This window comes from Tinamus guttatus, unplaced genomic scaffold, assembly GCF_059628265.1.
Source record: "Tinamus guttatus ecotype Peru unplaced genomic scaffold, ASM5962826v1 Tinamus_guttatus_pri_ptg000384l, whole genome shotgun sequence".
NCBI lineage: Eukaryota > Metazoa > Chordata > Aves > Tinamiformes > Tinamidae > Tinamus > Tinamus guttatus.
In genome coordinates this window covers 616,974-643,222 of record NW_028288918.1, presented here as the reverse complement: position 1 = coordinate 643,222, position 26,249 = coordinate 616,974, and positions in this window count along the sequence as shown.

Genomic DNA, 26,249 nt, shown 5'->3' with positions numbered 1-26,249 from the left:
TGTCTATGCCATGAGCTACCATCTTTTCCAGGAGAATACAGTGGGAGAATGTGTCAAAGGCCTTACTTACTAAAGTCTAAGTAGACCACATCCACAGCCTTTCCCTCACCCATTAAGCAGTGAATATATGAGTATTTGAATATATATATATATTATTTATGAATATATTTATGAATATAGCAGAATATTTTGAGAATTCTGTTTGATTGACCCAGAATAGCACGTAACTTTTAAGTCTTACTTTGCAAAGGTACTTTTCAGGTGAAACATAGGAATAACTTATTTTAAGGAAACAATTTCACACATTATGCTAAATGAACAAGGCCAAGCACACCAGATCTCAGTTTTTCAATAAAAATATTTTTTCTTAGTCTTAGCTTAGATTTCTATATAAGATTTTCATCTTTCAAGACTGCAAGCAGTCCCTGAAGTATCATCCTCCTTAAGACTATGTACAGATTATGCAAAAGAATTGTGTTGTCTGTTAGTTTTGCCAGTCATTTACTACTTGCATTGGTGAAAATGAATCTGTGGTCTTCGGAGTTCTAGGTGGTGTCAATCTGATAGAGGAACATTGAAAACAACCATGGACATGATAACATTAAGCGTTTGAGGGAAAAAGATCTAAATTAAATTTTAGACAGACCCAAATGAAAAACAAAAAGGACATGCAAGGTGGTTGTACAGGATTTACTTACAGCCAAATGGAATAAAATGAAAGTGGAATAAATAAGGGAAGAACCATGTGGCAAGGTAGTAAATCTGTAAGGTTGCCTATTCCATACAATGCATGCTACTTTAGATGGAAATCTGAAAGGACCTGGATATCAGAACAGCTACACCATACACACAGTTGAATGACAAGCCCCAGGAGTAGTCATACTGCATTGTTCCACAGGCACTAATTAGCATTACTTCCCTGCAAGACTAATTAGCATGGTACATCAACATTGGTGTACTTATTTTGTTTCCAAATTTAAAGGTAATTCATTCAAAGCCAGCTCACGTATCTCTGCAGAATCCTATGATTGTTGTATTATTTCCAAAGCTTTTTAAGCCAGTGACATATAAGAATAATAATAAAAAAAGATTACTGAACCATTCTGTAGTTTCAGAAGTCACATGAGAGGAGTAAGGGCCAAATTGCATAAGGATGAGCAGATGGAAAGAGCAGAAGTTGTTTTTATCTCATGAGAACACTTATCAGAATTTTCTCCACAACAAATGATCATCTTAGTCTTGTAATTTAATAACCTTTAATAACCTTTGATATGTTTAGCAGGTTTGTCTTCTAACCCATTATGGATTTTTGCTTAGAAGTATTACATTTTTTTTCCTACTGGTTGGAAGCAAGAGAAAACGATGTGCAAGGATACATTACCTACTTTTTCAAAAATATGTTTGATAATCAGAATTTGATAATTATGAAGCATGAGTAACAACTGAATTCATTTATATTTAAGAACAATATAGTCTTCCTCAGTGAGAAAAAAAGCCCCCTTCAACTCAAGAAAGAGGCATAATCTGCATCACAATCATGTGAAGTTTATAGAGAATGTTTTTGCCACAAAGAGCAAACCTGTTATTAGCCTCTCAGCATGTTGCCCATTATACTAATATGTGCATCATTCAGAAAGTCCAAATAAAGGACAAAATTGCTTCCCTTGGATTGGACATCCTGAACACATACAGAGTATGTAATTACTATAGAGATGTGAGGGCATATTTATTAAATATTTTAATCTAGTAATCAAGATTATGCTTAGTTTTAGGAATATTGGATAAAGAATTATTTTTTTTTACATATACTGTATTATATACTTAGAGGTAGAAACATTCAGAATGCCTTCTAAATGTCCTAAATTTATATTAGGTAAATAAACTAATAGTAGAATGAAATCTTCAGTTAAAATACTGAATACATGATGTAAAAAGAAAAAATCAAAATGTAATGGAATGTGCTTGAAGCATGAGTCTTTTAATACTTTCTACCTCTCACAATTTTCAATAGATTTACTGCAGATGAAAAAAAAAGATTTTTCTAGTTGCCTCACTTGCCAAAAATAAAGCAAATTATTTTGGCCGCATAAATGAAAGCAGAAAATGAAATTCTGTCTAAAGCTCCAGAATATGTAGAGGCAGTTCAATAATTCATATGGATCTTTGATAAGAATCCAGGGCAGTATCTATCAATTGCAAAGATGCATAGACGTGATCAGCTCTTTTTTTTTGTTTTAATCTTTGTTTTAATAGATACTAGAGAAGAATGTCAGTGACTCATTTGTGATTCACAGAAATACAACTTTTAATAGGTAAATGAAGAAAGGGGTTCAACCAAAAGCAATAATGATTCCTAGGAAATAAATTTTTCACACAACTCTATTTAAAAGAAAGGAACAGTTCAAAAAAGTCAAGTCTGTAAAGCAAAGAAACGTTTCTTTCACCTCGCCCTTCAGTGGAGCTTTGATCTTTTTAAATTTTATACCTTTATACCTATTTCCCCAGGTTTTGATGTCACTTGGGAAGCAGAGTCATATGGAAGTCCCACTTAGGTGGGAATTGAACACCACACACGCATGAGGAGAGGGGAAAACCTCACAGTAAAAGAAATATGGTTTACCCAATATGACCCAGTATGACTGAAAATTCAAAGCTCCACTAAGGTAACAAAAACTGGAGAAGCAACAACCACTGATAATCCTGTCTCCCAGGAATACTGCCCACCAACATTAAAAATATTGTCTCTTAAAGAATCACAAAACAAAGACACAAAATGAACAGAGGAATAGTCTAGAATATCAGGCACTATCCTCTTAAATCAAATAATCCCATTTAGTTCAATTAACGAATTCATAATAATGTCCTTTATAAATGGATAGATGCCTTAATACTTTCTCATTGATAATATCATATTATGCCTCATATCATATATGAGATAATAGAATCTCATTTAGATGTTGCAAACTAAGACAAAAAGAAAGGTTTGGATCACCCAGGAATTTAAATTGAAGCCAAAACAAGTATTGAATGTTAAGTCTTAAAGAGACTAAGGCAATATGAAAAACTTGTTAATACTAAACAGCAATTTTTTTTTGTGATACACTTAATTCATAATCTCATCTCTCCTTACCTTAAGCTTAAGCCTCACATGTTTTTGGTAACCTAGAGGAATGGCTTTCTGCTCTCTTTTCTACAGCACTGATTAAATACATGCTGAAATCAATATTTAGCCTGTCATCAACACTCCTAATCAGAAAGCATTATCTATTGAATAAATACTGTCATTCCATCATCAGGGCTTTTTCTGACATTCTTTCCCTCTTTGAGGTCCATATTTTAATAATGCAGAACCCCTTTTTGTATACTGATTTTACTCCTCAAAATCTTGTATTATTCGGTTGCTCTTCTTTTAACTGCTGTTAACTCTCCATCAATCTTGCTTTAATTCATTAAGCACAAAGGTTTTTTTTTTGTTTTTTGTTTTTTTGTTTTGTTTTGTTTTTTGATTCTCCTCTTTCAAAATCTTATAAGGAGAGCAGCACTTAAAACCTACCAAAAAACAAGCCAAGGTCAAAAACATGAGGATGTCCATTTTGATAACGCTGTATGCACATCTATGATTAATACTGCAGTGCAACTGCTATGGTACTAGTTTCAGTTATATATTCCAATTTTCTTTAACAGACACTATAAATGGTACACTGTGTACTTAAAACCAAAGGCATAATCATCTCCAAGATATCAGGATTCTGAGGTATAGCTCTGAGGTAATACCCATATGTGTTTTTGTAAACTATTGCTGTACTATGTTCCTATTTCATGGAAAATGACAAATACGTTGTCTGAATGTCCCTGTAACTGGGACTAGCTAGGGCTTATCCAAGGATAGATAATGCAGCACCGAGATCCAGTACTGATGTCAGCAGGGAATATTCTAATTAAATATGATGAAAATAAAACAACACAATGTGAGCATCTGAGCAGTAGCACAGGTTGTCTAGAGAGTCTGCAGAATCTCCATCCTTGGGGCTATGCATAGCTCTGAGTAACCCTCCTCTTCCTCCTTCCTCTTTGTTCAGAGCTGTTAAAGCTGAGTTAAACCAACTCAAATCAGAAGCAATGACAATTCCTGTAAACTCAAATTTTGAAATTCCATGTTGATTTCATTCTCCAAGTCAAGATTAATCTCACTTGTGATGCAAGGAGTAACTCAACAGAACAAAACCTTTTTTTAAAAAAAATCTAATAATGCAAATCATTTGAAATTTGAGTCTTCCAATTTGTCTAATTGCTTTAAACTGTTGCTTTTTCTTAGAATGTTTAAAGTTCTTATTTAGACATTAAAACAAAAACCTTTATAAAAATCTAAGCATACTGATAACATAAACAGCATGTAATTATCATCAAGTTCAGTTTTGCCACTACCAACAAGCTGTGTTTTTGACAAAGATGGGAAATTGCATTAGCTCTGCCAGTTCATATTTAAATATGGTCTTCACATCTGTTGAGAGAAAAATGCTCAGATTTCAAGTATATTTTGATGAAATATTTCACACACAAAGCACACTATTCCTGGGGGATTATGCCACTATTTCCATTTAATTAAATTGATTAAAGTAAATCATAGTTTAACCCCAAAGGGAAAATAAATTTGTAAAAAAATACTGACATTCAGCCTGCTATATTGCATGTACAGCATGGAGTTTCTTATATATGAAATTCTTTTTTTCTAACGTATTTATATCAGATTTAAGTTGATACTGAACATGTGAAGAACTTTGGCATGTCTCAATATATTACTTTATAAAATCAGGGGCTCATGTTCTAACCCTCTGTTTACAGTTATAGATAAGAATCAAAGCTGAGATAACAGACATATAAAAACTCTTTTAAAAACTCTCCAGGAATTCTGCATAGTTGCTATGCATATGTTTATCCAGGGAAAGAGCTGCTGTCTGATCTTTTTCTAGCCCACTTGACCAACAAGAATCTCATATGAAGAAGTTATACAGTGCCCCTCAGAGGGTATAACACAAGAAAATTCAGTATTATTATAATCCATCCTCTACTCTAAATGAAAAAAAAAAAAACTGTGAAGAGGACTGGACTAGATCCTGTATGCAATGGATACTTTCCTTTGTCTTGGAATGATTTTGTGACTTTTAATGATTTTGTGACTTTCACCTGAAAGAAAACAGATGAGGTTAATATCAAAGTATGAGCTGATAAGACAAAAGGATACAGACTAATCTTTAGTGTTATATTTTCACTAAGAGGTGTGTTTATTTGGTACCTTTGCTATGTTGGTTTCACTCTTTTGACAGAAGACAAAGTTCTGGAGAACTCTGCATTTTATATTTTAATTGGATTTTTCTTATGGTTCTATTGTGGTATCCATCTGTTAACAACAAAATCAGTCTAACTGAAACAGAACTGTTTTTCTTTTTTATATTTCCTTTGCATTAAAACTGTTTATTAAAAGGCAGTACTCTTTATCAGACAGATTATCTCCATTTTTCAAAGCAGAAACTGTTATCTAGGTCTCCTCGAGATTCTAATAAATCAATGAACAACCTAAAGAGTGCCAGTAATTTTACTGAATATTTACTATTTTATCTAATGAGTGACCAGCAAATAGAGGGAGCTGTGAAATTCATAACACATTTCATGAGTGTAAAAGTTGGTCTCCCATCTCTGGATTATCTGCCTTTTCCTCCTCCTGTGAGGAGCTCATAAATACATTCAGGTTTATTTTTAGTCCCAAAGTGGCCCGATTATAGTATACTTCATTAAAGTTCAGTGGATATGTAAAAAGTAAGATTTCCTTAGTAAACTACTTAATATCCCCGTTGTCATAACAGAAATAAAAAAGAGGACACAAACTATAAGAATTTATTAAAGGATGGAAAGTTGTCTGGAAGTTTATCAAGCATAAGTCGCCCATCTAACTACAGTAACAATAATGATACATTTATGAAGCCACTTATCTTGAAAATGAAACAATAGCACATGCTAATATGGACACACAAAAGGAGAAGATTTAGTAATTTAATAGGACTGTAATAGGCACTGAAAAAAATGAAATTTTTGAGAGCAAAATGTGTTAATGAGTTGGGATAAGTATTCTCGATGTATAGGAAATTGAAGAATAGAGATTTCAAACCCTATAATAATAATTTAGTGGTTGGCTCCTCTTCCGAATAGAGTTATTAGAAGGTCTTCTAGAAGGGCACCTGAAACATTAGGTATTTTTTATTTTCTTAGAGTGCTTCAAACTTGGATAAAACAAAAACCATAATTATTTACATAAGTCTGTTGCCTAATTCATATCCAATAAATTTCTAAATGAAGTTAACATCAGTTATCCTACTAACAGTTAAAGTTTCAAAAAAGGTTTTCACCTTCTGTTACAGAATGGAGGTTTAATATGATATGAATTCCCCCAGAAATCTGTAAGCCTCCGAACTGACTCTAAGAGGATGGTTTTGTGGGGTTTTTTTTCTGTAAATTAGTTATTTTTTGTAAATTACACGTAGATAAAGACATAAAATTTGGTTCAGCTGTCCATGAAAGTTATGAAAGGCACCACTAAGTGTGAAAAATTACAGAAAATGCCAGGAAACTTGTTTACTGCCTTTAAATAATAATGATTCATAGCATTTTTAAAATTTAAAGGCAGTCATATTTTCCTGTTTTTCTTATTTTTCTTGATTTCGTGTTTCCAACTCCTGATCACAACTGAATTTCAATAAACACAACTATCAATAGTTTATTAATAGGTGCAGCAAATATACAAAAAATGTATAAATTCATAAGTGTATGGTTCTGTACAGCTAAAAAGCTGATCATCATATTAGCTGTGCAATAGTCTCAGACTATCACAATGAAGTCAGAAACTACTAGAACTTTGAAATTTAAACTAGATTAAGCCAGCAAAAAAATGGAATACCTGCATATAAGACCCTCAGCTCTACACTACTGAATAAAGACATGGTAAAGCCACATAGGATTTCAAGTTCAATCTTAGACACTACATAGTGTTACAGGAGAGGTTTCTATCCTGCATTTTTTTTTTCCCAGTAGAAAAATAAATAAATAAATAAATAAAAATCAACAGGCTATCTGTGGATCCTTCGTTTTCACTACAGTAAGTTTTCTCTCTGCAGGACAAGAATAGACATGCTGGTACTTCTATATTTTGAATGTTAACTCTGTGCGAGAAGTGCCAGTGGAATCATCTTCTAATATAAAAGATAAATTTTCGGAAGACCTGAGCTCAAATGGAGAAAAAATAAACTTTTGCTGTGTGATGCATCTACTGATGCATCTCCAATAACTTCTTATATTTAAATGAAGTTTCCTAGTGACAGATTGGACTTTTAAACAAGTATTATGCCTTTGACTTGGCAGAAGAATGCACTATGATCCATAAATACAGAGTTTTTATTGATATGACATTGAGTTTTTTATGCTGAATAATCAGGCAAATACCAACATGAGTTTGCTGCTATGGAAACCAGCAATTGCTTTTACCTATGATGTGGTACTGTGAGAAAGCAAGTGCATATTTGTATGTGCATTATTGTGGAAGATTATTTAGCTTGAAGGAAAAAAATCACAATGGACAGACAAGAATATATGTTCTTTCATATTCTCTTTATAGATATGCACTCTGAGAATTGTCTATGCTCGAATCTGGGTAAACAGTTTGGCTGAGCAAGTAGAATAACTTGAATTTGGAAAAAAAAAGGCTCTTTTTTATAAAGGCAGATAATTCAGTAGTGAAAAATTCTTAGCATATAAGCTAGCTTTAATAAGCAAACTAGCACTATTTAAGAACTGAATTTACAGGTGCTTAGTGAGGATTCTGTACACTCACCTGGCCTCAAGCTTTTTTTCCGGATTTTTTGCTACTGTAAGTCAACAGAGATTCATTGCCCTTATCCTAAAATATCTTGGAATACAAACTGTACTGAAATATGACTAAACAGTTAAAATATATATACTTTTATCAGTATGCCCTTTGACACACACTCTCAAATACAAATACAATCTTTCTTAATTCATTAGGTGATTAATTTGACAATAAAGCAAAGGATATTTTAGAACAACATAATCAAAAACATCGTCAACAAAACATGAATCTCATAGCAAATACTTATCTATGCTACTTTTCTGTACAGTGTATAATATACAATATTTTCTTTCTTGTTGCTGAGAAAGCATACAGGTTTGTGGAAAATTGAAAAGTGAAAATATTTGTAAGTCTTGATCTAAATGAATCAGGACATTTACACTATTTTGCTTTTGGTTCTAACAGTCACCACCTAAAGTGCCACAGCGTCCCTGGACCTTTATTATAGCTTTTTGGTATCTTTTCAGCTACGAATAAGCTCTTCATACTGAGCATGGACAGGAAACCTGATTGATAGACACTGTTTATTTGACACTATATAGGAACTATATCCTATCAAGGGATATTTCCACCAATGACCAACCAGCTAATATAAATGGAAGCCAGCCCCACGTTAGGGACTTCGGCAGATTAATGTAAAATTTAATTTAAAAATATTTCTTCAGTTATGTTCTAAAAGAGACTTATGCATTACTTGTTAAAAATGACCATTTTTCATTTAAAAAATCTTACCTAGCTTTGCATTTTCCATAGGACACTGTAGCTGGTCTTAATTTTGTACATACTCACTACAGTTAAAACTAAGTTCTGCAAGAATTTGTTCGTTTAGTGATGATATCATGATAAGCAATTCCGCTATTGCCAATAATGTTTCTCAGCAGTGAATTTGCTAGACCACAGCACCATGTTTTTTTGGATTATAATTTTTCAGGAAAATGTAGTGTGACCACAACTAGCAAATGCGTCTGAGAGGTGGTTCTCTGTAGTTTCAAGAATGAATGAAATACTTGACTAATAGTATCTCCCAACTACATTCATTGCAACATCCCAGTGTTCCACTCTGCATCATCACAACCATCTGGCAACAACAAAAAATTACCAGGTGTTACGGGCAATAGCTAGTATGCAGTTATTTTGATTAGTGTGATTTTAACTGAGGTTAACAAGAAGCAGCATATTATAAAATAAGAAAGAAAATGCCACTCACATTCAAGGTTGCATGATTTATTTTCTTCTAGAAACAGAAAAAAAATCAAAAATTTCAGAAAAAAAATCTAAAACATATTTTCCTATGTTAAAACAAACATATTCAGCTTTGCAGAGACACACCTCAGGGTTCTGGTGGACAAGATGTTGGCCATGGTGGACAGCCAGCAATGTGTCCCGAGGCAAAGGAGACCAATGCTATCTTAGGCCGCACAGGAAGAGCAGTGTCGACAGCATGTTCAGGGAGATGGTTCTCCCCATTTACTTGGCTCTGGTGAGGCCACACCAGAGAGCTAGGACTGTTCAGCCTGGAGAAGAGAAAGCTCAGGGGGAATCTTATCAATGTGTTTAAATTCCCTATGAGGGAAGTAAAGTGAACAAGGCTAGACTTTTCTCAGTGGTTTCCAATGCCAAGATGAAAGACAATGAGCACAAACTGAAATTCTACTTGACCACTAGAAAATACTTCTTTACTATGAGTGCGACTGAACACTGCCACAGATTGCTCAGAGATATGGTAGACTCTCCAACCTTTGAGATAATCAAAACCTGACTGGATGTGGTCCAGGGTAATTTGCTCCAAATGACCCTTCTTGAGCAGATGGTTTGGCTCCAAATATGCTGGACTCTGTGATATACTGTGAAACTCAACGTAAGAAAGAGTAACAAAACCCAGTAAAACCCGATTTATCAAGATTCTAATTACATGAACCGTGGTGGCAATAGTCTTCTACATGTACTGGGCTAGAAGGAACAGAACTCCTGAAGGATAACTAGTAATCTTACTTTACAGAGAGAGCTGTGTAATCATGTTTCTTAAGACTGTCACAATGTTAAGATTAAACTAGGTTTAAAAACAAATGTCACCTACTTCTCAATTTGGGTATTCAGTAATTCCAAACAAACAACAAAAAGTGTATCTAAAACATTTATGAACGTAAGGTTTCTCATGCACATAAAGAAATAAATAATACGGCTGTTGTTGATATACTTGTTACATCGGAACAAAGAGATTGTACACTCAGTAAAATACGAGTAACATGGTCTATCCAAATACACAGACTGACACAGGTCTGGTGCTACCACATATCTAGGCAAGACCAGCCTACAGTTTGAAGCAGGCAAGGATATGATGGCATTTTAGTGGCAATTAGCTGTGGATGGTTTACCATTTTTTTTTTCAAAAAGCACAATAAAAATCTAACTAGTGAAGAGAAATGAATAAGTGCCAGTCTACATTGTAAAAATAATGTTTTAGCATATTCTAGTCACTTCAGAGTAAAGACATACAAGTTTGGACTTCATTGAAAAGAAGGCCCAGTAAGTAGGATTAAATGTTTCTAAAAAGGTTTAAATCCAGAAAAAGTTAAAAAAAAAAAAAGACATATGATACTCTAAGAAAACTCTGGAAGTTTCTATGTTGTTGCAATAAAAAAAACATTTTTATAACTAGACGAGGTTTAAGGAAACAAGCATGTAACAGAAGCTAAGGTGATATGTATTGATAGTTCCTATTAATACTAATAATTGCTCATACTAGGAGTGAATATTATGAGTGACTCCTAATTAGGAGTGACTATGTAAGCATACCAAATCAATGATATAGAGTATCTTTCTATTTTAATAAGACTATACAAACAATTATGAGGTCATCAAAGTATTGTCATATGAATTCTATATATGATAAAAGAACAACATGGAAATTCCACAATAGTTGCAGATAAAAGTTGCATATTAGATGTACAAAACACAATGCTTCAAACTACTGGATACAAAGATCTTGTACTCTGGATCTGCCATATTCCAAATTTTCTTTAGATGCTTCCAGATTACTGGGGACTAGCACAAGGATAAAGACGCAAATGAGAAGCGGCCTAACGATAGTGGTAAACACAATGACCAAGATGTGCAGAGACTATGGAAGAGGAGGTAAGAGGAAACATGACTTATTTCCAGACTGAGCTCCCTAATTATGTTTTTGGTTGTTGTTTTGGATTACTCCTTTTCTAAATTATTGATATTCCATTTTAGGTCTCTTGCTTGATTTTTGTTTACAGCTCTACAAAAAAGAATCGCAGCAGCATACTGCCAGAGCTGGAAATATAGTTAATTATCATTCTCAACCTTTGTAGAATTAAGAGCGAGAGGCATGCGCTCATAAGTGTGCTTGCATATGTGTGTACACATACTAGAGTTTAAGATTTGTTTGAAGATAAATAAAACAAATTAATCAGGAGATAGCATACGTTATTTATCAGGAGCTTATAGGTATCTCAACCAATAGAATGAACCAGTAGAATGGTTGAGATAATAGAATGAAGGGGGAGAATTCATTAATTGTAAGTTTTGTCTAGTTTCTCTCCAAGTACAACTAACCTGAGTATTAAAAAATAGTATCTTAGAAGGATAGAAAAATCAATGGATATTTTTGGCTGATGATTTAACTTCAACTTTTTCATTTATTTCAAGATGAGATTCAAATATTACTCAGGTAGTTGTCTAAACCAATTTCTATTCATGTTTTGTATTAGACATTATATATGAATGCAGATATTAAATTATAATTTTAAAACTCTTGTGGATGAAGGAAGTCACAGAAGTGATGCATATTTTTTGTCTGCTTTCAGAGGTAAACCATTATAAAAGATGCATTCCTCAATAAACAAAATATTTCAGCCTCCAGCACCACAAAAACAGAACATATGGGTTCTTTATTAATTAATGAAGCAACTTACCAACTCCAGCAACACAGTCATACATACACAAAATAATGTTTATCCTGAAATTCTAATTACTTTAGAAACATAATTCAATTAGTATCATTGGTTCTCCAGCACTATACCTGACATTAAGGACAAGTCTGTAAAACTGCAGTATGTTTGAGTTAATCATTTTGTGCCATTGCTACTAACATGTAATTTTTCTCTGCAGGCAGCCTTTACATTATTGCATTTTAAAACGGAACGCTTACAAAAATATAAAGATCTATAATGTTCTTTTTATTCAACTGTATGTACTCATTAGATCCTACCAAATACAAAACTGTATCTGTATCAAACATATATTTTACATATTCATATTATAGTAATGCATAATTCTATGTTGTAAATAGTCATGTCATACCAAAACTAGTTTTTAACATACCTTTTTATTATTATTAAGGTTTTGATTATTTTTGTTACAGTTGAATGGATGTCATTTGAATCAGTTTCAGCCAATATACACTCGAAGTATTCTTCACTGAAAGATCAACTCTGCCAAGCCTGCATAAGAACCTCTGTGAACAAAGCCAGAGAAGCGAAAGGGAACACTGAAAAACACTGAAACTGAAAAGATTTTCAGTGAATATTCCAGCCCACACCTGCTTAGTTATAAAGTAAAATTATTCAGTAAATACCTGAAAATGACACATCCTATTTGAATTAAGAAAACCTTCAGTATATTACAATGTTTAACAGTCTATGATTCTGCAGAGCTTAACTGAATCCAGAGTTATAATTACAATATCGTGCTTTTCTAGGGCATGCACAACACCATGTCAGTGAATCTCTGGTATATTCATATAAAATGATAGTTGCTGGTACCTTGAGAACCCAATAAATTGTATGTTTTTCATTGTAACTAGATAGAGCTTTACTTAAGGCTTAGAGGAAAGTATAAAAAAGTCTAACTGTCCTTAAGTCAAATTTCAATTCAAAAAAAAAAAAGAAAAAAAAAGAACAGATATATGGGTATTTGGACATGTCAGCACTTGACTTTTAAACACCATGGTCCTTGAGTGAAATCCACATCATTTGCTTGTGGCACGATGTGTAGAATCACTTTTGTACTTCAAAGTAACAGCCCAAACAGTAAGTAGTCACCTATGGGAGCAAAGACGAGCAGCTAAACAGACAAACCTTAACTGTTCGGCTTCAGTAGAACCCTGATCACCTACACCCATAAAGAAAGAAGAAAAAATCCCTATTAATGCTTTCCAAGAAAAAGCAAGACAAAAACATTTCCATTCTGTGCTACTGAGGACAGGTTCATAAATGTACCACGGACAATATCCACACACTTCAGTCTCTGAGGTGAACTACAGGAAATGGTCAGAAACTGAAGCACCAGAAGTTCCACAGGAACTTAAGGAAAATTTTCTTTTCTGTGAGGGTGACAGAGCACTGGAACAGACTGCCCAGAGAGGTTGTGGAGTCTCCTTCACTGGAGATCTTCAAAACCCATTCGTACACGGTCCTGTGCCACGTGCTCTAGGTGACCCTGTGTGTGCAGGGGGGTTGGACTAGATGACCTCTAGAGGTCCCTTCCAACCTTAAGCATTCTATGATTCTGTGATTAGATAGGGATTTTGAGAATCATGTGTTTTTAATTTAGACTCAAATAACACTAAAGATCCTGTTGAAAATATGTTTTCTTCATTTCCTGAACCATCAATTAGTCAGTTTTCTAACCTTTTCTTAGGCTCAACATCCTATCTTTTTTTGCAATCTATTTTTTTTCCTTTTAACATTCAAATATCAACTTCATCAGAAATGCTTCAAGCTGAATCAATCAATGAAGAAACACTAATATTAACACAGCAAAATAAAGATTTCTATTTTGTTGATGGGGGAAATATTTGTGCCAGCAACATGTAGCAAAGGTGTAAGCATCCAAACAACAGCTAATGAATGTAAATAATATATTACCTTTCAAAAAATCATTTGTTACAGCATCTGCTAAATATTACAATGATAATGTAATATTTTTTGGTTATACAAGAATCAGTAGCACTCTTTTAGAACATTGTTTTGAGGTTTTTTTTTCTAATAATGAAACTTGTTTGCATTGTTTTTTCCGAAGAAAACTGTAAATTATCTGTTTTAAGTACCTTCCAAGTTCTGTCATATCACACAAAAACCACCAAGATCATATCAGAACAAAAATACTGAAAAAAAACTTTTTGTGAGGTTGTAATTTATCATTTTTCAATATGTCTGCATTCTTGACTTGACAAGGTACTTCATCTCCCAGTTTCTAGTAAAACATCATTTTCACCAAATAGCTACAAATGAAATTTGAGCATTTACCAAACTGACTGGGGATATGGTACCTGTACAGAATCAGGTTAAATTTGGCTTTTTTTTTTTTTTTGCTAAAAAAATCATTATATTTATGTTTCCATATTACAGCTAGTTACATTGCAGTGCTATAACTTATCCAAAACACTGTCTCATAAACCGAAGGATGGAAAAGTCTGATGGATGTACTCTCACTTGTGTGCAGAAGTGAGCCTGTATCTGACACAACTGCAACCAAATTGAACCATGTCAGTCCCATATACTTGGACAAGCAAACTTCCAGACTTGAGCTGTCAATAACGTCAGAAATTTGTGTTCTTGCTATGCTTCAAAATACTTAATAAACTCTGCTAATGCCTCTCCTGAGCTTCACGTGGAGTATTATGTCTATTTTTCTGTATCCCAAAAAGCTCATTACATGGCACTCCTTTAATGAGGAAGATGATAGTCATTGTGATCTGCTTCCTATCTAAGTCTTCCTTAAAATGTGAACATTTGAGGACTGTAACACACAGAAGCGGCCATGGAGACAATGCTAAAAATCTCAGTGGACAGAATTGAGCACAGCTAAGTGTATTGCACTCCTGCGCATTCCCTGTCCTCCCTCCCTCATCACAGTTTGCTCAATATCCAGCATATGCTGCTCCCCAGGTTGCCAGAAATGAAGGAGAGCTGATCATGCTGGGACAGCTGCCAAATACCTGGTTAGTAGTAAAACTCTCTAGTCATATGGATATTAGTCATCACTGTGCGGTGTTCAATGCCACCCACAACATAAAGAGGGAGAGATTCTGTGGGCTCATTTGCATCTCATGAAATAATTTCCAGTGCCTATCAAATGTTAAACAGATCTTTTCCAACAAAACTGATGTGTCTATACTTCTAAATACTCAGAAGAAAAGTTGCACACTGTAAAAATCAAGTGGCTCACCCAGTTTGCGGTATTTGCAAATCAGTGATTTTTAAGATTCATACTTTCTCACTGTAGATCGAAGTCACTCAGACACTCTCATGAGCAGAACATTACGTTTTTATTTACCCTCACCCATGTGGATCTGGCCAATTGCTTTTACGCAGCCTGTGAAACTCCCGCCCTCGGGCGGGGGTGGGAGCAGGGCCCGTCACTGAGGGTCAAACACAGCTCAGAGCTGCCGGCCCGGAGCAGCCCCGCCCTGCCCGGCCGCACGCGGAGCCCAGCAACCAACCAGCCAATCAGCGAGGGGATCCCGCGCCCACCGTGCGAGGCCGCCCAATGAGCTGCCTGGTCACGCGCCGGCCGCGTGGCTGCAACTCCCGCCCCTCCCGCTCAGCCCCGCCCCGTCTGCGAGGAGATGCGAGATGGCCCCGGCCCTGGCATATGTTTTTATACCCCATTTTATACTGGATACCCCATTTTATATTGCCCACCATTTTTATACTGGGGCAACTGTAGGAAATTTGGCTTTTTTTTTTTTTTTTGGGGCTTTGAAATAGTGGGAGTCATTAGTGTTGCTCTATTTTAATCCAAATGCACTTACATAATTACAACTTTTAAAAACTAACCCCCCCCCCCCAAAAAAAAAGGCATCACAAAATGTACATTGCTAACAAAACCATCCATTCAGTGCAATTAGTTACCACTAATCCTGAGGTCAGGGTTTCAAAACTGGTGCAGTTGCTGCCATTATGGCTCGTGGGATTTCTAACACTTTCCCACCTCTCCAGCCACTTATCCAGTTTCCGCATTCTCAAATGCCCTCCTGATCTGCCAGTACTGCTGTTTGAGACAACCGTGAAAGCAAGCCAACCCACTGTTCAAAAGTGAAAATAAAGCTTAAAAGATGTCATTTTAATTGCGCAGCTCATGACACTATCCAGAATGATCTCATACATATTTCTCTTGATGTGGTGTTCTTTATTTTTGTTGATAATTGAAGATATCTCATTTTAAGGAGCTGAAAATTTCACATGGCTCTTCCGAGAGCCGTGAAAAAAAGAAAATGCAAACAACTGCCAGAAGTCCTTCAGAGTAATAGAAAAGAAAATATAGTTTGAAAGTGTCAATGTTTAGCCATGCATTTCTATGTTACACTTGAACCAAGGTGTTCTACTTGTCCATTTTCCAAGGAATTAAAACACACAGGTCTCTGAGCTGTAGCTTAGTACGACAGCAGCAATACTAACCTAACCCCTCCTGGCTGGGTGGGGCCATACTGAAGCACTGTGTCACAAGAACACAGTAAAAGATAGATATGAAACATTTTTGTTTGATTTTACATCACTATCAGCTTCCAAAATGACCCTGGAAGAAAAAAAAATACATATTGATAATGAAGATGTGGTTGGTTTGTAATTTATCCGAGGACTCACTGCCTTTTTATTTAAAAACAAGCTTTAGAAGCATTGCCTAAAATGTTTCAGGCCCCAGAAAACAGAGTAGGACCGTCTTCATAGTATGCAGTGAAAAATAACTACTTGCTCACCACTAAGATTTCTCTCCATTTAAAAAATGCCAAGGAGAGAGAGAGAGAATTTAAGAAATTTCTAGCATAAATGTGCAGCTAAAAGAGGTGTTCAGAAGTTGTTGAACACTTAAGTAAGCTTGTACGCGAAAGTTCTCACCTGTCAAACCTGACACATTTTCCATAAGAATTCAGCTGTTCCAGAGTATCATCAGAGCTTTTGAATTTTGTACCTGACAAATCAAACCTCCATCTCTTAAGGTCCACATAGTTAGATAGAAAAGTTCAGGGTTATGTCCCCTCTATTTTGAAATGGAAATGCAGATAGAATAATTGAAAGAGTATTTCAAAGAGAATTATCGATGTTTCAACTGCATTTTTTTATGATTGATTTATTACTTTCTGCGTAGGTCATTGCCTCTAAATATTTAAAGGATCCTTCATATTAAAGTCTTTATATATGCAGAAACAACTGGGACCATTTTCTCAAACAGATTTATAACAAAATAAAACAACTCCCACCTGGAATTTATGTGGAAGTTTCACATCACAGAAAAAAAAGTAGCGGATGCAAATAACAATAAATCCCTTTCTCAGAAAAAAAAAAAAAGAAAAAATAATAAGAATTAAAAAAAGAATAATATATGCAGTTGTGTCCTTTCTTCATAATTTCACAACTAAAAGTTAAGGAAAATATCATTAGCCATTTTTATCATAGGAAATCAGTACTAAACCTATTGTGTTTTTTTAAAGTCTTGCTTTTATCTGGAGAGGTGAACTACTTTGAGAATGACTAAGCAAAGCTAGTGATGTATGTACAATGTGAAACAACTTGAATATTGCTCAGGAAGAGCCGTGCTCCTCAATCACTATCTCAAGGACAAGACGTATACTTAAAAAATAAGAGATGTTTAACCTTTGAAAAGGGTATAAATCATACAGTAAAGAACTCTACTGTAACAAGCTTCAGAACAGGTCTGTATGATTTCTCATGAATGACTCCGAGATTATATTGGAATGTGTCCAAAATTATCTTCTCCTTACTTTGAAATACTCAGGTATGGCATAACATATGCTTAGCTAATTTACTTTTATCTGTCCTTTATGATATGCATGGTGGTATGTTCAGTTCCTAAACACTATACTGAATAAATAAAAATACCTTCAACTTATTTCAGAGGTTATTCGATATTATATCTCCTTAAGGTTAAGATATGCTGAAATTCGTAAGTGTCCTACAAAAACCTATGATTTTTTTTAAAAAGGTCTCAGCTTATCAATTTATCAGTGAGGAGGGTGAAGAGGAAGACTACATTTATGAATTTTCTAAGTCAGAGTCATTCTTCATTAAATCAGCTAAGACAACTTGTTTATATTCATATGAAAACCATTTCTAAAGCTAAATTTTAAACGGATTGCATATAATCAGTAAAACAGATTTTCAGTTAATGGAGGCTCCTAACTCTACATGTTGGCATGTAAATAAAATATAATGGATATTTTAAATGCAGCTATTTTAAGCTTAGGATTTAGTACAGAACTATAGATGCCTATTCTGTAATTAAGTGAGTCTGCTGTACAAGTAAATACAAATTTGAATGGCAGAAGGAACATAGATAAAAATATGTATTTTACACACACACAAAAGAAAAAGTTGACACTACAGAAACAATGTGTTGATTTGATTGTTTTATTCACTTTGATTCTGTTCACAAAAGTCAACTGCAGAAAAGCTAGTAACACCCAGATGCTAAACCCCTGAGCTTAACTGGGACCACAACTTTTAAAAAGCTGAATAATTTTCTAGTATAGCTGTATAAAGAAGGAAAATACTTATTTTCGCCTACTTCAAGGCTTTAATCAGAAACTGTACTATTTAAGGAGTCAGGATGAGACCAGTGAAATCAAGGTCAGTACTGCGCATGTTTGCTAATGTAAATGTTATGTTTCACTAAGGATAGATCACTAAAATGCCTCCTAAAAAGCTGCTATCTTTCTAACTTCTCTGCCACACTAAATGAGGATTTCATGAACTAGAAAAATAAGGCTGCAACAACTAGACTACCCCATGTATGTATCCGTAAAGATGAGGATTCATGATGTGTTTCCTGGGTTTGTAGATTTTGACACGTGAATAGGAGAGATGCTACCATCTTTGGGAAAACTTCGGCTAGGAGCAGTGGTGAGCACTACTCCAAAGCACATACGTAGAACTCCTTTGCTAACACAAATGTGCAGACACAGAAATATTTCAGTGAAGGAAACTGGATCAGCTTGTGACATCTGCACAAAGATAAGTGGTATTAATAACTTAATAACTTTCACTTAGTAGTAAATATGGCTAACATTAAAATGTACACAGAAGTGTGGCTGTTGGTTTACCCGCAACATCAGTAACAAAAGCATGCAGACATGTAGCATTTCTACAGGACTGTGAGTGTTGCCTTAGTCTTTTAAGTCCGGTTGTATATTTGCAGTTTGGCATTTTTCTCTGCTAGCAGAAGGGATTTAACTTTGTTATCTAGTGTTACTCGACAAAAAAGAGTAAATTTATATATACTAAGCTGCAACTTTTTGTACAATTAGTATATTTCTTCTAATTGCTAATCCTTCTAATTGCTCAATCTAGTCACAAATGACAATCATAGACAATATAAGAAGTGTTTTTCTACTTTTATTTTACATTTAATACAAAATTTTATAATTTTATGATTTTAAACTTCAGTATTACAAGAGTTTGCTATGTATTCCAATTTAAAGAATGGTAAATTTAACTTACTTGAGAAAACTACATCTAAGATAACATGATCCTTAATTTTGAAAGGCAACCTAAGATTTCTTATGATGATTCTAAGATGAAGGGGGCCTAATTTTAAAAGATCAAGTGTCAAATTTGTTAAATACAGGTTATTTTAACACAGTTTAATAGATTACACGATTACATTTATTTCTATTGCTCTTATCAAATCTGAATTTGTATCCAGATACGGATTGAAAAAGTGGGTTTTGCAACCAGATACAGTTGAAGCTCTAATTGTACTTAAAATAGCAAACTGGGAGGCATAATTTTCAGGGTCAGATATGGTTGCAATCATAGACATGAAAAGTTTTATGCACCTTTGAGAAATATTTTTTAAAAATACTTGAAATTTGTTCAGAATATTAAAAACTAAATAAAAAGGGGAAATCTTGGAGCTACTGCAAGACCATACTCAAAAATAACTTCTCCCATCTTGTTTCAGGCAAGAGCAGGCGCATTCAGGCACTTGTGCACAACAGTCTGATTGCTTTTTATTTATAGCCATTTGGATTAAGTGCTTAAAAAATAGTTCAGTCTTAATTAATTCAGGGAATACAATACATGTAATAATCTGAATGACTTTTTCAGTTATACTTGGTATTTATGTCTGCTCCTGAATGTGTGTTTCTAAGACTCAACTAGTACGACTACATAAACAATTTAAGATTCCACACAAAAGCTTGTTAAGAGCCTCAGTATAAATTAATGTGGTTAATAGTCTATTCATTAGGCAATAGCTGACTGTTGAAAAAGACAGAAGACGTATAGAATCATAGAGTGCTTAGGGTTGGAAGGGACCTCTAGAGATCATCTAGCCCAACCCCCCTGCACACGCAGGGCACGTGGCACAGGACTGCATCCAAGCGGGTTTTGAAGATCTCCAGAGAAGGAGACTCCACAACCTCTCTGGGCAGCCTGTTCCAGTGCTCTGTCACCCTCACTGTCAAGAAATTTTTCCTTAAGTTCCCGTGGAACTTTTGGTGCTTCAGTTTGCGGCCATTTCCTCTAGTTCTGTCAGTGGCCACCACTGAAGAGAGACCAGCAACATCCTCTGCACTAGGAAAGATACTCCAGTTGAGATCAATTTCATTGGATATGGAATAGATGAGTATTATACTTGTTTTGTTCTTTTTTTACTCTCCTTTTTTTTTTCTCTTGAGTTTGTTCTATATTGTGTTATTAAGGAAACTTAAATTGAAGGCCAGCTGCATAATTCATTCATTAACAGAATGAATTTCCTAAGATCCAAAGGCTGCATCAGTAGAAAATGAGACTACATTACAAATGAATTTATTGTTTCATTCTTTGATATCTCAAAGGCTGTAATGTCTAACATGTGGAAAGCATTTGGGGAAAAACTTATCATAAGAGATATGGTCCTAGGTTACAAAAAGGAAAGTAATTCTTCCAAGTGCATTTTGATCTATTGTGTTAACATGGCAGGTTGGCCCTGGCACAGAAAGTGTTCCACCCCACCTATACTCCTGGCAGGTCCTTCACACCTTCCTGCAATCAACCTTGCACTCATCACATTCTCTATTCTTTCACTTCAACTTTTATTACAGTATTAGATCTCCTCTCAGATGTATTTTCAGTTGTATTTTCAGTTATCTTTTGCTCTACCTGTTGATGCTTTGTAGTTAAGCAAACCTGTTCTGTACCGTTCAAAGCTGACTTCTGCCACCACATTCTCAGTTAACCAATCTTTTTTTTTTTAACATTTATTTTCATTGCTCCTATATTTTCCCAAATATGAGCTACTTTGATCAAGAAAGAGAGTTCTCCACATTATTTACTTAAGGTCAGCTTTTTAACTATGCTGTTTCCCTCTCTCCAGCTTCCCCTCTCCCCCTTTTAAATCTGTTTTTATGTAAAAAGTGTTTGCAGAGGATTTTTACACGGAATCTTCTGATACAGGTGCAGGATGACTGTATGCATGCCAGACTGTGTACATGCATAGACTGTATACATGCATACTGTTTCTTGACAGCACTGTTTCTTACTGCAGCACAGATCTTATCTACATATTGTCCAGAATCTCTGCAAAATTCTAGCTGTGTGGAGCAAAAGTTCCACAGATACAACAAGAAGGAATGTACTGAAAGTAAACTTCAAGTAGAGAAGATTTCAATGTTTTAAACCTTCGCAAAACTTCAGTAGGACAGGACTAGCTGATAAATTGATTTCCTCTACTTAAGAATTAATTCTCGTAAAGTTTAATACAATCTAAAGGACCATTCTTTACTATGGAAAATACAGGTTTTGAAAGCAACATATGCTCTTTTAATGGACACATAACTTAAAACGATGTCTTTGTTTCTTCTGTGCTACAGATGCAGAAAGAGCATAATTCCTAACTGCACCATAAATATTATGCTACAAGTTTTATGTCTGTTATTTGCTTTACTTTATAATTTGTAAAACTGCATTTATCTCTCGTGACAACAAATTAAACAGGAGCTTCTTTAAGTGATTTTTTTTGTGAAAAACAAGGATACTTTAATTATTCTGCTTGCAAGTGCTCATTAATGCAGGGTATACTGTTGTCAGTAGAAGGGAACAGTCAGAACTCCAATTATTGGAAATGGAGTACATAAAAAGTAGCAATGAGTAATCTAATGTGTTCACTCTGGAGAAAGACTTTACGTGATGTTGATTGTAATTGTGATCAGATGAACACTACGACATTGTCGGATAAAATTAGAAGAAATTAGCCTCCCCCAATTATTTTTTTTAGAATCTGTAGTACCCCTTCTCAGTTCATTCACTACAGAATGAATTTCTGGGGTTGGTAGCTCTGATCAAAAATTTTATACTATGATGTGTATTAGTAGCCCAAAGGGGTTTACACATTAAACTTAAACTTACACATTGATTTCCTCTTCTTGTCTCTCTCTGTTTAAAAATGAAGTTTGCTACCTACACAAAACCCATACAATTCTGTGTGGTGCTTTGGGGTTTACAGGATGAAATATGAACTCTGGAAAACCTTATAGTAATATCAATATAGCAAATATAACATCAGAAAAACAGTCTTGACATCTTTGTTTCCAGAGAAATATCAGTCCTGAGATAGCCCAGAATCCTTAGACACATTCTGAGGCGAATGGGCATCTGCTCAGCTGCTGTCAATCAAAACAGATTTTTCTCTAAAGGAGCTACACAAATTTTTCAGTTGACATTGCCCATAGCATCCATCAATTAAGTCCCCTGGGATTATTACCCAGGAACATGTTTGTTTTGAATTGAGCTAAGGTAGATAAGAATAGGATGTAATGTAATAAGAATTAATGGCATGAAAACAGTAAGTACCATGGAACAAACTGCATGTAAGACCTTATCAAGAATGCCATATATAATAAGTGAAATATTTAAATTACAACAGGTTTATCTTATGGCAGAGTTCAAAAGACACACAAGTATGACATTAGCCTTGTTATGCTATCGTACGTGAGATTAGAAGAAACCTGTTTAAACTAATAAAGTACAGGCTGAAAAGAGTATGTGATTACATTCTATAAAAACATAATAGAGAAAAACAGACACAGGTGAAAACACACAAACTTAAGGGAGTGTGCTGGCATAATGGCAAATGTCAGAAGATTGCTCCAGAATTTCGAACTAGATCTTCATTCAACCCCTTCCAAACCTGGCATACAAAGGCAAAAAGATGGCCAGAAAATATATCGAAATTAGAACATTTATCAACAGGAGGAACAAATCTTTGAACTAATATTACTTCCTGCTGGAGATGAAGTCTACTTACAGTTCTCTTGCATACTCATATAAGAGAAATACCTTGTATTTATGAATTGTGTGTCTCTTTTTCTAGGCTAACTCTCAGACGAATCTAGAAACTCCTTCTTTGACTTTAAAGAAGTCAATAGGGTGAAACTGCAATTTACATGTTGAAAGATGTCTGCTTTAAGCAATATATGGCAGAAAACAACTAGCCATAAACATAAGTTAACAATGGCTATGCTGTTATTCAAAAAAATTCCCAAAACTCTTACTGTTAAAAACATTAATGCCAAATCAGTTTCAGAGGTAAAAAGGGGCATTCAAATAAAGGGAGAATAATAAATTACACGGAAGGATTTTTTGTATGTTCTTTGCTTTGAACTAACCATAAATGGATACAGAGTGGGAGAATGACATTTATAAAATAAAACAACAGCTGACTATCAGTCCGTGACTCTATGTCTAAGCAATTTATCACAGAAAATGGTAATCAAAATTTTCCAGTAATGGTTTTTTTAATGTGTACAGGAAATAAAATACTTTCAAGTGACTGGAATAAAATTATTCACAATCATAGGGGATTTTTCCCAGTTCATGGAAATGAAGCAATTCTGATCATAGGCCTGTCTCTGCAGGGTTGAGCTGCAGGTTTACTTACCAAGCAAATGCATTTATATATGCATATTTGGACTGAATACTTAGTTATATTTGACGAAAGTTCAAATATAATTTTAATCAAGTTTTATTTTTTACAACTAGCAGATTAATCCAATATAATCTCCCAGACATATTCTGACCAGATTTCACATATATGCATGGAGTACATATATGTCACTCTTAAGGAAAATTGAGTATAAGGAAATTGTATTATGGGCGTTGTGGAAGAATTGCTTGAAAAGGAGGAACTTGGAGGAAAACTAGAGCCTAAGAGCATTCTGTTTGGCCCTGTTATGGGTCATTCTGTTCCGGCATTCTGTAATGCCCAGAAGCTTGCTTGGGGTGATGCACAGTTGCCGCTTCTGGGATGGTCTGATAGCACGGACTCTGCTCCTCCACACTTCCCTAGGGAACACAGTCTGCCCCCGTCTGCCTCCCACCAGCAGCTGCAAAGGGGAGTAACGGAGGGTGGAGCGGAGTGAAGACACCGCGGCCAAACTCTGTTGCACTCCCTGTGCTGGGCTGCTGATAAGCCGCACAGGGCACACAGCTGCCCAATGGGAGATATACGATAACATGTCCGGTGCTGAGCCAGCAAGGGAGGCAAATCATTCATTTCAGATGGACTTTACCTGAACTTTACATATTATAATGGTAGCACACACCTCCATCCCCAAAATGATCTGCCTTCAAGGTACGACCACTCCTCACTGAGCATGTGCTCTAGATTTTTGACTGACTGTACTTTAAATGAAAGAAACTTTTTCACCAATCAATAAAAAAGCATGACTCTAGTCACTTAAACTCCATTTAAATGTAAAAAAATATATATATTAAAGGTGAACTAAGGAGAGGACAGTGGAGGAGTGAAGATTCCATCGTAATTTCTGCGATCAGCCAACCGGCTGATCCCCCTTTCCTCCCCTTGGGTTGGGACACCGCCTGAGGAGATTCCTCGAGGTTGAGAGCCCTCTCCCATCTTCTGGGGTGAGTCATGACTGTGCATTTGTACATTAGAGCTAGCTATAAATCCCATGCTGAGTAGGAGAGATTTTCCTGCACTGACAACCAAAACCTGCTTTGTAAGTGTTGCATTTGAATAAAACATGCTATTAGTGAATTCAACTACTTGTTTTGAAGGCGGTCAGTCCTACAGTTGACAGACTGTTGGTGAATTCAGTACTGCCAGAGTCGGTCCTATGGCTACCACAGTATTTGAAATCCCTATTAAGAGATGAGTCCAGTTGCCCCCAGTCCTTCTAACCTCTGATGACCAGCTGGAGTGCAAGGGAATTAATCTTTTAGCAAATTAGCCCTCTCCCCTCCCTTCAAACTGCAATAGGAATTAAAATGGGTTTTTATTTGTAACTTTTTTTTTCTATATTACTAAAAAGAAATAGTCATTGTTACCAAGGGACAACACTTAGTGCTCAATGGCTTCTAAGAAAAGTAGACGGAAAGATTTCTGGTGAACAACTGGAAGCCACACATAGGTAGATTGGCCTGTTACATGAAGAGCATTGTATCTGAGGGTTTCCCATTACTTCTGATATGTCTGAAACATTTAAATTTTGATCTCTGGCCAAAGACCACAAACAGAAAGTAATAAGAATAGTGTTTTTCTTTTCATACCTTCAACTGAACCAGAAGTAGCTGTGAAATTCATATGACTTACATATTCAGCTTCAAGAAATCAGGCATATTCAGAGATATTACAAAGTTTTGAAGTTCAGGAGTATTTTGCATAAGGGAGGCTGAATTTCTAAGTCTTTAGTATTTAAAGTTAAAATTTAAAGTTGCAATATGTCATTTGGTATTTCATTGAAAAGATTTTACAGACTCCATTTTATACTAGCATATAACTAAAAAAATTATGTGTATTTCAATAGAAGCAGATAAGAAATCAAATATACACAAGTATTAGACCCTCTAGAAGAGGGAATGTAGCAAATCTCCTTTGAATTTTGCTAAAAACACTTTGAAGAAATAGTGCTGATCCTTTTTGTTGCCTGTTTTTGTGTACGTGTTAAAATGGCAGTTGAAGTGCCTAATATTTTTCAGTGTTAAAATTGCTATATTGATGATAGATTAAAAAGTGTTTCGAACAGAGAGCAGATAATATTCCAGAGTTTCTTTTTTAATCTTTCAAAGAAAGATCCATAATTGAAGTTAAAATGTCAATATTTCACTAACTGAAAATGCAAAAAAAAAGTGCTCCTGTATGCTATTTTAGTTTGGCTATTTTAAATCATTGTCTGGCAATGTCTTTCAGTTGTATGATGTGGCAGACATTGACAGCCCATGCCCTCTTGCAGATATGCTGGGAACTGCTGTGACAAACATCTCAGCCTGTCACTTCCCTGTATAATGATATTGCCCATATCACTTTGCAAGGAGCAGTTCACCATTAAAAAAAAAAAAAGAAAAAG